Raw genomic sequence first — 12,346 nt, 5'->3', positions numbered from 1 at the left:
GCATTCTTGGCTTCAGAAGTACCTCTAATGAACCATTTATAGCTTTTTTTTTAAGAATGCCTAAAAAATTAGGCTGTGACAGTTATCCAAAACATAATTTGTTATGCTGTTTAATTATTTAATGGCTGTTTAAAAATTTAAACATGGCCCCTGGTTGATTGGTTGATACAGTACCAATAAGGTAGATTTGAAGCGCCTTCAAGACTGTAATTATCTATTGGGTCCTTCATGGTTCAGATTTATAAATTAGATTGTGTTCTAATAAAATGTTAATTCAAAAATGTCAGCTTCAGTGTTTTAAAAATTGTTTATTTAAAATGTTACTAAGCACCAACATCTTTAGAAAAATAATTACTAAGCTAAGGAAATGGAGTGAAATAGTCTGTTAAAGTTAACGTGCTGTAATCCATATCCTCTTTATTTATTATACTTAAGTGCATTCCCTTATATATTCATTTCCAAGTTCTCAAGAAAATACGTGACTTTTTTCTACAAAAATATTTTTGACCATTAGCACAGCTCAAGTTTTCAGAGTAATGGTGGGTCTTGAGCCAAACCCTTTGCTAGCTCTGAGTATCTTCAAATGATTGTTGAACATCATGACAAAAATCTCACACTCTTTTTACAGGAGAAAAATAAAAGTGAGTGATGGTTTTCTGTGTAATGCAATGGATTAAAATATGCTTCTCATTGCAAAAAGAAAATAATTAATACTGCATTTTGGTTTTTAAGAATAACACACACAAGAATACGACACAGCCAAGATGAATTTTTTTTGAAGAATACTCCAAAGACCTCTGCATTAGAATCACCTGTGATACTTGTGTAAAATGAAGATTCTTAGCTGCCTTATAGCTACAGAATTAAAGGGCTCCCTAAAATTTGAAAACCAGTGATCAAGATGTTGAGCTACTTTTTGTTTCAGAATACCTTCCCTAAGGCCTAGTGCAGTGATTGATGCCTGTAATCCCAGCATTTTAAGACGCCAAGGCAGGAGGATTGCTTGAGCCCAGGAGTTTAGACCAACTTGGGCAAACCGAAAGAAAATATCTTCCCTAATCTTCCTCATGAACGGATTTGCTGCCTTTCCCATATTCTTCTTATATTACGTTACCTGCCTAGAGGGCAGGGGCTGTGTCTTTTTTACTGTTGTATTCTCAGAGCTTAGTACAGTAACTGACACAGGGTAAACTGTAAGAAACTGTTGAAATAATAGATGAATGAATGAATGGATGGATGACTAATAAGTATAACATAGAACTTTGCGGCCAGGAACGGTGGCTCACACCACGCCTGTAATCCCGGAACTTTGGGAGGCTGAGGTGGGTAGATTGCTTCAGGCCAAGAGTTTGAGACCATCCAGACCAACACGGTGAAACCCTATCTCAACCAAAAAATACAAAAACTAGCTGGACATGGTGGTACGTGCCTGTAGTCCCAGCTAATCAGGTGGCTGAGGCAGAAGAATCACTTGAACCCAGGAGGCAGAGGTTGAGGAGCAGACATTCAGGTGACTGCACTCCAGCCTGGGTGACAGAGCCAGACTCTATCTCTAAAAAAATAAATAAATAAGCAGAATTGATGATAATCCAACTTCCCAAGTCACAGACAAAGTGATTTTAAACAAAGAGTAATTTCTCCCCTCTCCCATCGCTCATTTCATCACCTGTCCAGGAGAGAACATCATTTTAACTATAATTTTCCAATCCACCATTTTTAAAATGGAACTGTCATCTCAGTAGCGATATTAAAGTGTCTACAGATTATAACCATTCATGGCCGATCTTTTGCAAATTCAAATTTTAGAAGTAGAAGTGCTCGTCACCCTTGGCACTGAGATAAAAACATGCTCTAAAGTTGGGGGAATGGGGAGAGACTTGTTAAAGGATAGAAAGTTATACTTAGAAGGAATAAATGCTAGTGTTCTATGACACTGTAGGATGATGATAGTTAACTATAACATACAGCTTCAAATAGATGACAGGAGGGTATCGAGTATTCCTGACACAAGAAAGTGATAAATATTGGAGCTGATGGATATGCTAACTACCCTGATCTGCTCACTATACATTACATGTATGGAAACATCACCACCCCGTAAACATGTACAATTACTGTGTGAGTTAAAACAATTTCAGAAATAAAGTGTTTCTTGAACAAACAAAAGAAAGAATGCTCTTAAGAAAAGGAGTTAAAAATGCAAGATAAGAGAAGTTCAGTGCAGTGAAATGGTTGACTGGGAGTTAAGGGAAAGAGGAGAAGCCACAGACACTTGAAACCTTGTGTAATTCCTTGAGGTTAAATCTGGAAATCAGTTAGAAAGCCATAGTTAGAGAGTTTTGAAAATTTTGGCCAAGCATTCAAGATTAAGGAGAGTACCTTATTTACTTAAATATAGGGTACAGTTTGTGTTAAAAAATCACTTCTTAAAGAGAGAGCATAGAGGGCTAATCTAGGAAAATGACCCCAGGGCACCTGCCCTCACATTTATCTCAGAAACCACACTGCTGGGATAAAAAGGGGCAAAAGGAGGGAACTGCCTGGAACATTTTTTACTTGAAATTAAACATTTAATACAAAGTGTCAGTGTCAAAAGGCAGCACACCATGGCTGTCTCAAGGTCAGAGATATGACATCTTTACTTTTGTATACTCTCACTCCTAAAAGAGATCTCCCTCGTAGCAGAAGCTGTTTGGCCAATGCTTGGTGAATACTAAATAAAAACAAAAGGAAAATACACACAAGGCAAGAAATAGAGTTAAGTAACTGGATTTCTTTCTATCACTAATATTGTTTTCTAGGGTATTATGCTTAAGCAGGGACTATATCAAAAGTACCTCCACTAAGGTATAAACTCAGATGAGGCGTGAGAGTTACATATGGACCAGAACAGGGCATAAAACCAGAGTGTGGGGTGGAAGGTTGGCCACTGGAAAGATCTACAATTATTGAGGCCAGGTGTGATTCTGAATAGCTGAGATAATGGCCTGAGGTTTCTCTTCCTTTGCTTCTTTTTTTTTTTTTTTTTTTTTGAAATGGAGTCTTGCTGTGTTGCCCAGGCTGGAGTGCAGTGGTGCAATCTCGGCTCACTGCAACCTCTGCCTCTCGAGTTCAAGCGATCCTTCTGCCTCAGCCTCCCGAGTTGCTGGAATTACAGGTGCACACCACCACACCTAGCTCATTTTTTTATTTTTAATAGAGACGGTATTTTGCCATGTTGGCCAGGGTGGTCTCGAACTCCTGACCTCAGGCAAACCACCCGCCTCAGCTCCCAAAGTGCTGGGATTACAGGTGTGTGCCACATGTCAGGCTTTCCTTTGCTTCTTAAAGACTGATTGAGTTGAAAGTTTTCAACTGGGATCTGTTGAAAGTTCCCAGTGGTGGGAGAAAGTTGGTAAGTGGTTTAGTGTGCTAAGAGATCAGAGGAAGTTTTCACAGTTTGGCTTGTAGAAACTTCCTCCTTGAGCCTACCTCTTAACATCACCCAGGCAGGGCCAGCTTCATGGGTATATGACCTATGCAGACACCCAGGGCCTGTGCTCAAGGGGCTGCTTGCATGGTTTAATGCTCTAGTGCCACCAACTTGAAACTCTCAATAATTTTATCGTATGATTTGTGTTTGCAAATGGAGTCCCATGAGACAATGGAGAATGCACATGAACAGAGAAGACAGGAACAATATATGTGTCTGCCATTGCTGGCCACTCTACTCTCATAGAGTGTTTGTGATGTCCCACAAACACAATTCTGGTGGACCCCGGAAGTGAGCAAGATCAGCAAGATGGAAAGTGAGTATGAGAAAACATTTAAAACTGAATAAGCTGAGGATGCTGACAGCCCCAAGAGCTCACACTTTCTTTCTGAAGCAGAGAATGCTTTGAACAACAACAAAAAAAAGGCAAGGGAATTCTAAGAAATGGTGGCAATTTAGGAATCCTATGGTATAATTTCTTACCTATGTGACTTCCTTGTATTAGCTACTTTTGCTGAAAATGACATGGAAGGAAAGGGAAAGATAGCTCATGCCATAGTTTCTTCTCCTTTCAGTCCTTACTCATCAATAAGTCACAGGTAGAAAGTACTGGTAGAATGTGCATATATCAGGAAGGGAAATAAAAACAGGCCAGCCTTTCTTCTCTTGTGGAAAGAACAAAATACATATGCATATACAAGCTGCAAAATAGAAATGGTGTCATTTCAGTAATTCTGCATATGCTCTTACATTTGCATTCAAAACTGGCATCACACGATATAAAAATGAACAGCAAAATTTATGCTAATAATTTAAATTTCTAATTTTTCTTTACTTAGAATGACATTAAATAATAAGCCATGAAAAGTAAAGAGAGAAGACAGAAGAAAGGAAAAGGTTTTATATTTTAATAACTTTAAGGGTACTTTTTTTTTCTCCTCCTTTTTCAGCAAAGCGCTGTGTTTTTATTTTGCACGGGTCTCAGCAAATTTTGTAGTTAGCCTTGCTTTCAGGCCAGTACTCCAAGGAAAACCATCATGGAAAATGTTGGAAAGGAGAGATATAGCAGAGAGCTGAAGCTGAAACCTAAAAGATTAGCTAATTTCCTTCCCAGCTACAGGTCCTTGTCAGGAACCCTGGCAAAGCAAACAGAGCTGGGCTCTGCCCCTTAGCCTGTGTGGCTTTGTGAAAATTGCCTAACCTTTCTGAGTCTCAGTTTGCCATCTGTAAAGTGGAATAGTAACTTGCATGGGTGTTATAAGCTATGAACGTAACTTACACAAAGTGTCTACCACATAGAAAGTTTTCAGCATATGATAGCTGTAATATGATTCTACAATTATGAGTTGTGTTCTTTGTACGACCCTGTTTTAGTCAGAGTTCTCCATAGGGACAGAACAAATAGGATATATGTGTATGTAAAAGGGAGTTTATAGGGAGATCTGGTTCACACAATTACAAGGCAGAGTCCCAGGACAGGCCGTCTGCAAGCTGGGAAAAGAGAGAAGCCCATAGCTTAGCTCAGTCTAAGACCGAAAACCTCAAACCAGAAAGCTGACGGTGCAGCCCTCAGTATGAGGCTAAAGGCCTAAGAATCCCGGAAGGCCTCTGGTGCAAGTCCCAGAATCCAAAGGCTGAAGAACCTGGAGTCTGATGTCCAAGAACAGGAGCAGAGAAGAGAAGCTAGGGTCTGGTGTGGGAAGAGAGAGAGAGAGAAAGTGAGAAGAGTCAGAAAGCTGCTTATCCCTTCTTCTACCTGCTTTGTTCTAGCTGTGTTAGCAGCCAATTGTTTGGTGCCCACCCATTTTGAGTGTGGGTCTTCCTTTCCCAGTCCACTGACTCAAAGATCTGGCAATACCCTCCCAGACACACCCAGAAACAGTGCCTCGCCGGCCATCTAGTCATCCCTTAATCCAGTCAAGTTGAGCCACAGCACTGACCTTATATATGGTCACCATCAGTGACCCAGAGCACCGACCTTATATATGGCAGATGAGGTTTGCTTTTGTGGAAGGATTTGAAAACATACTGGCTTCCTCTCAAGGCCTAAAATAATCAATTTCTGATTATTCTAATTTTTCTTCCCATGAACCTATCAGAAAAAGGTCTGATATAAACTCTGAGCATTTTGGTGTGAATATAACAACAAATAGAAGCCATGCCTACAAAGGCAGCGGCCACCTGGAGGGAGGCTGAAGGATGTTTCTAAAAGGGAAAAGTGAACCTGAATGAGAGAGTGAGGCAAAGAGAGAAGAAACAAGAACAAATACCACTTCTTGGAATCTGCAAGTTAGAACTGGGATCATCAATCTGGGAAAGCTCAAATATGTGAAACATCTCACAACCCATTAGTCTCAATTTCATAGAAAAAAATGGGTTGATTACTGTGAAAGTGCCTTTCATAATCTAAGGTCAAATATTCATCAGACCTGCTCTACATATGACACAGTGCTAAGCACTTCGAGAGACACAGAGAGGAAAAAGGAAAGGTCCCTTCCCTCCAGGAATTCACAGGAAAGAAAGGATTAGATCAGCATGCCACTGTGTATAATACAGGAAGGAACAAGCACTATTGGAAGAATAGAGACTGTGAGATACCAGGGAAAAAACAGCTGTCTTTGTATCTTGAGGCCTGCATGCCTTTCCTCTACTCTGTCTCATGCTAACCTATGTAAACTTTTTTGTTTTGCTACATACTGATGAGAACTCCAATAATTTTTTTTTGTCGCCTAACAGTCTGTGTCAAACAATGTGCCATAAACTTTCAATTACGTCGTCTCAGTTCATTCACATAAATACTGCTAGATAAGAAAATGGGCTAATCGAATCTGAAGATGTGCTCAGTCAGCCACTTAATCTGCATGAGAGTCAGGATTCAAATCCAGGTTAGTCTGCCTCGAAAGCCCATTCTCTTTCCATTTTGCTTTGTGCGGGCCTACCTGAGGTTCCCTAAAGAGAACGCATGATTATGTCCATCCCCTTGTACCTACTGTTCCTCTGGAGTGACTTTAACCCTTTGTCACCTTGATAAACTACTATACATAATTGCAAATGCCCCTCAGCTATTAATCTTCTGTTTCCTAGCACATCAGCCCCTCCAAAATGTTCACCACTCACTATTCTGTGCTAACACATATCTCCTACATGGACTGCTATTCATCTACTTGATATATGGTAGAGGAATTGTATAGTTTTATAGTTGTGTCATCACTTTCAGGTGGTGAGCTCCTTGAGTGAAGGGCCATAACTTTTCTGTTTTTGTACATTTAGCAAATGGTAGGAACTCAAACATTCTTTGCTGAAACATGTTGAATTGGATATTCAGAGTAATCAATATTGGCTAAGGATGTATTGCAGTGTTCCGCACACATGTTCTATAAAGGACTATATACTTTTTTTTTTTTCAGATGGAGTTTCGCTCTGTGGCCCAGGCTGGAGGGCAGTGGCATGATCTTGGCTCACTGCAACCTTCACTTTCTGGTTTCAAGCAATTCTCTTGCCTCAGCCTCCTGAGTAGCTAGGATTACAAGTGCCCAGCACCATGCCCAGCTAATTTTTTGTATTTTTAGTAGAGATGGGGTTTCACCATATTGGTCAGGCCACGCTCCTCAGCTTCCCAAAGTGTTAGGATTACAAACATGAGCCACCATGCCCAGCCTAAAGGACTATACACTTAAATGAATGGGCATAGTTATGTTCAAATAAGACTTTAATTACAAAAACAGGCTGGCAGGCCAGATTTGGCCTTCAGGCTATAGTTTGCCAATCCTTGATATATTGTATGCCAATAAGTGCAGATTAGGAGTGGGAATACAGGAGCCCTTCCAAACAGAAGAAACAGCATGTGCTAACATGCTGGTGGCAGTATATGTTCAAGGAAAAACACAAGCTAGCATGGTTAATTCATGGTGTACATGGTAAAGGAGTAATAACAGCTAAAACTGTAACCAGGTGCAGTACTGCACATCTGTAATCCCAGCACTTTGGGAGGCCAAGGTGGGTGGATCATTTGAGCTCAGGACCAGCCTAGGCAACATGGCAAAATGCTGTCTCTACAAAAAACACAAAAAGTAGCTGGACAAGATAGCACACATGCTTGTAGTCCCAGATACTCAGGAAGCAGAGGTAGCAGGATGGCTTGAGCCCAGGAGGTCGAGGCTACAGTGAGTCAAGATCATGCCACTGCACTCCAGCTTGGGCAACAGAGTGAGACTCTGTCTCACAAAAAGATAAAATTGGAAAAGTGGCCATGAGGATGGAAGACTTCAAATGCCAGAGGAAAGAGTCTATTCTGATTCCAGTAAGAATGGGAATGTCATTGAAGTTTTTAAGAGAATTAGAGACCTGACAGTTACTGTCTATCAGAACTTAATCTGCCTGCACTTATAGTAGAAGCACATAGATCAACAGGTTTGTGAGATCACCTAAGCACAAAAACGATGACAGTGAAAATGGAAAGACATGAGCAAACAGGAGAGTAGCAGAGGCAAGATTGGCAGGATTTGGCCATTGGTTTGCATGTCAATGTGGAGAGAATAAAAGATGATAATGAGTGTCCTAGGTGGGTGCCTAGGAATATGGCAGATCCAGTAATAAACCAGGAAGGCAAGAGAGGGGACTTGTTTAGGAAGGAAGGAAGGAAGGAAGGAAGGGAGGGAGGGAGGGAGGGAGGGAAAGAAGGAAGGAAAGAGAAAGAAAAAAAGAGAAAGGAAGAAAGGAGAAAAGAAGGAAGGAAAGAGAAAGAAAGAAAAAGGAAGGAAGGAAAGAAAAAGAAAGACAGATAGAAAGAAAATAAATTTGTGTCAGACAAGTTAAGTCTGATTTTAATACTTGTTTTACCTGGTCAAAGTCCAAGCTGAAATACTGTCAGTAATGACAGCATTCCTTTCCAAAAATGGATTACAGTGTTTCTGACATTTGGCAGGGAAAAGACTTTTAAGTTCCTTTCTAAAACATACCTTTCCATGATGTTTGATTTCTGTTTAATTTTTATTTTAACCTGCACTTGCCCTAATAACTAAGGAACACATAGGATGTTCTCTCTCATTCTCTGGGTCTTTTAATTTTCCAGTTATGTGCTATGTAATTCTGAACCAATTACTTTAGGTTTCTACATCCTCCATAAAGTGGGGCAAATCAATTGTTAGAGCAGGAGATTTGGGTCCTTCCTATGAACTGTGATTACTGAGATAAGTAGAGTCAGAGTATAATCTAATGATAAGAACACAACAACCTTAAGGTCAAGCTAGAGAAACAATTGAATTCCCATATCACAAAATGTGTCCTGAAGGAAAACCCATGTGGCATGTAGAAACTGATGTTCAGAACTTTTAAGTTCTGAATCAGGCTACCAAATTTTGGTAAGAAGCTAAGAGCAGAGGCAGAGCAACCAAGTTTAATCACAATATTGAAATTTATGTAAAGAAATCCGGTGAGTTTGGCCAGGAATGGTTGCTCAAGCCTGTAATCCCAGCAGGAAAGATACAGTCTTTTTCAGACAAACAAATGCTGAGAGAATTTGCCACTACCAAACCACCACTATAAGAACTGCTAAAAGGAGCTCCAAATCTTGAAACAAATCCTGGAAACACATCAAAATAGAACCACTTTAAAGTATAAATCTCCCAGGACCTAAAACATAAAAATACAATTTAAAAAGCAAAGAACAACAACAACAACAAAAAACAGTATATACAGGCAACAAATAGCATGGTGAATGGAATGGTATCTCACATCTCAATACTAACATATTGTAAATGGCCTGAATGCTCCACTTAAAAGATACAGAATTGCAGAATGGATAAGAATTCACCAACCAACTATCTGCCGCTTTTAAGAGGCTCACTTAACACATAAGGACTCACACAAACTTAAGATAAAGGGATAGAAAAAGACATTTCAGACAAATGGACACCAAAAGTGAACAAGAGTAGCTGTTTCTTATCTCAAACAAAATAACATTTAAAGAAACAGTGGTTAAAAAAGACAAAGAGGGCAGGCGTGGGGCTCTGCGTGAGAATTGAAGGGCAAGGATGGGAGGGAGGAACGGGGACTGGGGTAGGGGCGTGAGGCAGACAGAGTTCTCCTTTGGGTGGCCATGTTGAGGACAGGGTGGGGGATGGAGAACCAGATGTTCTGGCTTTGCTGCTGTGTAGGACTCACGTGAGCCCCAGGAGGGTGAGTTGGCTGAGGGCTGCTCCCATTCACAGGGGTTTGTCTGTGCACCAGCACCCTAGAATGAGTAGTCTCCATGCCATGAAGACTTTGTCCCTGCTGGTGGCCGTGCTGGGCATGGAGAGAGCTCAGGGTCTGTGCTGCTACAAGTGCTGGGCAGTCTTGGAAGGGGACTCCTACAGCGTGACCTTGTGCCCCTTCCCAGACAGGGTCTATATCTCCCAGAAAGTGAATGTCTTTTGAAATAAAGTGAGAAAGGAGAACAAGCTCTGCCTCCCCTCCTGCCCAAAGAACGACATTGGATTCCAGACATGGAAATTTCTAAGCATCTTCATGAACTCCAAGATCTCCTGCTGCAAGGAAGACCTCTGCAATGTAGCGGTCCTGGCGGCCATTAGCCCCTGGGCCCTATGCATGGAGCTCCTGCTCATCCTGGAATCGGTCTTTCTCTGGGCCCTGCTGTGAGGGCCTTTCCTGCCTCCTCTCCTGCAGCCCTCCCCTCTGTCCCTATGTATCACTGGCTCCTCAGTACTGGACAGATGCATCACTGAGTTGCAGGAATTCTTGTGTGGCTTTTCAGCCATGAGATCAGAGGAAGGATGTGGCAGGGCAGAAGTGTGGGATTCCCTGTCAGTGGACACTGGCACTGGGTGAGTCCCTGTGGGAATCCCTGCTTAAACTCTCTGTTCTCTGGCCCAGGCCCTCCAGCCCAGGCTCCCTGCAGCATTGCTTTTTTTCAGAGCTGGTTCTCAGAGCCTGGGCCCCACCACTGACTGCTTAGGACCTGGGGTCATAGAGAGACTACAGGCCAGGGGGGAGTCCCCAGCTCCATCCTGCTTATCACTAACTTGCTGAGGAGCCAAGGCCAATCCCTCAGTGCTCTGGGCCACCTAAATCCAAGCAAGGAGGAAACATGGGTCCCAGGGTGCCCTACTGGCCTCCCGCACAGAGCAAGGGACCCCTCTCAAGGTCAATAAATGGCCCTCTGCTCACCCCCCAGAAAAGACAAAGAGGGACTTTATATAATGATAAAAGGCTTTGTTCAACAGGAAAAGATCACAATCCTAAACATATATGCACCTAACACTGGAGCTTCCAAATTTATAAAACAATTACTAATAGACCTAAGAAATGAGACAGAAAGCAACATAATAATAGTTAGTACTCCACTGACAGCACTTGACAGGTCATCAAGACAAAAAGTCAACAAAGAAACAATGGATTTAAACTATACTGTGGAACAAATGGACTTAACAGATATATACAGAACATTCCATCTAACAACTGCAGAATATACATTCTATTCAACAATACATGGAACTTTCTCCAAGATAGACCATATGACAGGCCACAAAGCAAGCCTTAATACGTTTAAGAAAATTGAAATTATACCAAGCCCTCTCTCAGACCACAGTAAATACAACTGGAAATCAACTCTAAAAGGAATCTTCAAAACCATGCAAATATATGGAAGTTAAATAACCTGCTCCCGAATGATCATTGGCTCAAAAATGAAATCAAGGTGGAAATTTAAAAATTCTTCAAACTGAACAATAGTGACACAACCTGTCAAAAGCTCTGGGACACAACAAAGGTGGTGCTAAGAGGAAAGTTCATAGCCCTAAACACCTACATCAAAAAGTCTGAAAGAACACAAATGAAAAATCTATAGTTATATCTCAACGAACTAGAAAAACAAGAACAAACCCAAATCCAGCAGAAGAAAGAAAAGAGCAGAGCAGACCTAAATGAAATGGAAACGAACATACAAAAAATACAAAAGATAAATGAAACAAAAAGCTAATTCTTTGAAAAGACAAATAAAATTGGTAGACCATTAGCAACATTAAGCAAGAAAAGAAGAGAGAAAATCCAAATAACCTCACTAAGAAATGAAATGGGTTTTATTTCATCTGACACCACAGAAACACAAAAGATCATTCAAGGCTATTATGAATACCTTTATGTGCATAGCTAGAAAACCTAGAAGATATGGATAAATTCCTGGAAAAATACAACTCTCCTAGCTTATATCAGAAAGAATTTTGATAACCTGACCAGACTAATAACAAGCAGAAATATTGAAATGGTAATTTAAAAATTACCAACAAAAAAATGTCCAGGACCAAATAGATTCACAGGAGAATTCTACCAGATATTCAAAGAAGAATTATTATCAATCCTATTGACATTATTGCAAAAGATAGAGAAAGAGGAAACTCTCCCTAAATCATTCTATGAAGCATCACCCTAATATCAAAACCAGGAATGGACATAACCAGAAAAGAAAACTACAGACCAATATCTCTGATGAACATAGATGCTTAAATTCTTGACAGAATACTAGCTAACTAAATACAACAACATATCAAAAAGATAATCCACCATGATTAAGAGGGTTTCATACCTGGGATGCAGGGATGGTTTAACATACACAAGTCAACAAAAATGTCACACCACATAAAATAATTAAAAACAAAAATTATGTGATCATCTCAATAGATGCAGAAAAAGCATTCTACAAAATCCAGCATCCTTTTATGATGAAAACTCTCAGTAAAATTGGCATACAAGGGACATACCTCAATATAATAAAAGCCTTCTATGACAAATCCACAGCAAACATAATAGTGAATGGGGAAAAGTTGAAAGCATTCCCTCTGAGAACTGGCACAAGACAAGAATGCCCACTCTCACCAC

Source organism: Cebus imitator, unplaced genomic scaffold (genome assembly GCF_001604975.1).
Source record: "Cebus imitator isolate Cc_AM_T3 unplaced genomic scaffold, Cebus_imitator-1.0 Scaffold212, whole genome shotgun sequence".
Classification (NCBI taxonomy): Eukaryota; Metazoa; Chordata; class Mammalia; order Primates; family Cebidae; genus Cebus; species Cebus imitator.
This window is presented reverse-complemented; position numbering follows the sequence as displayed.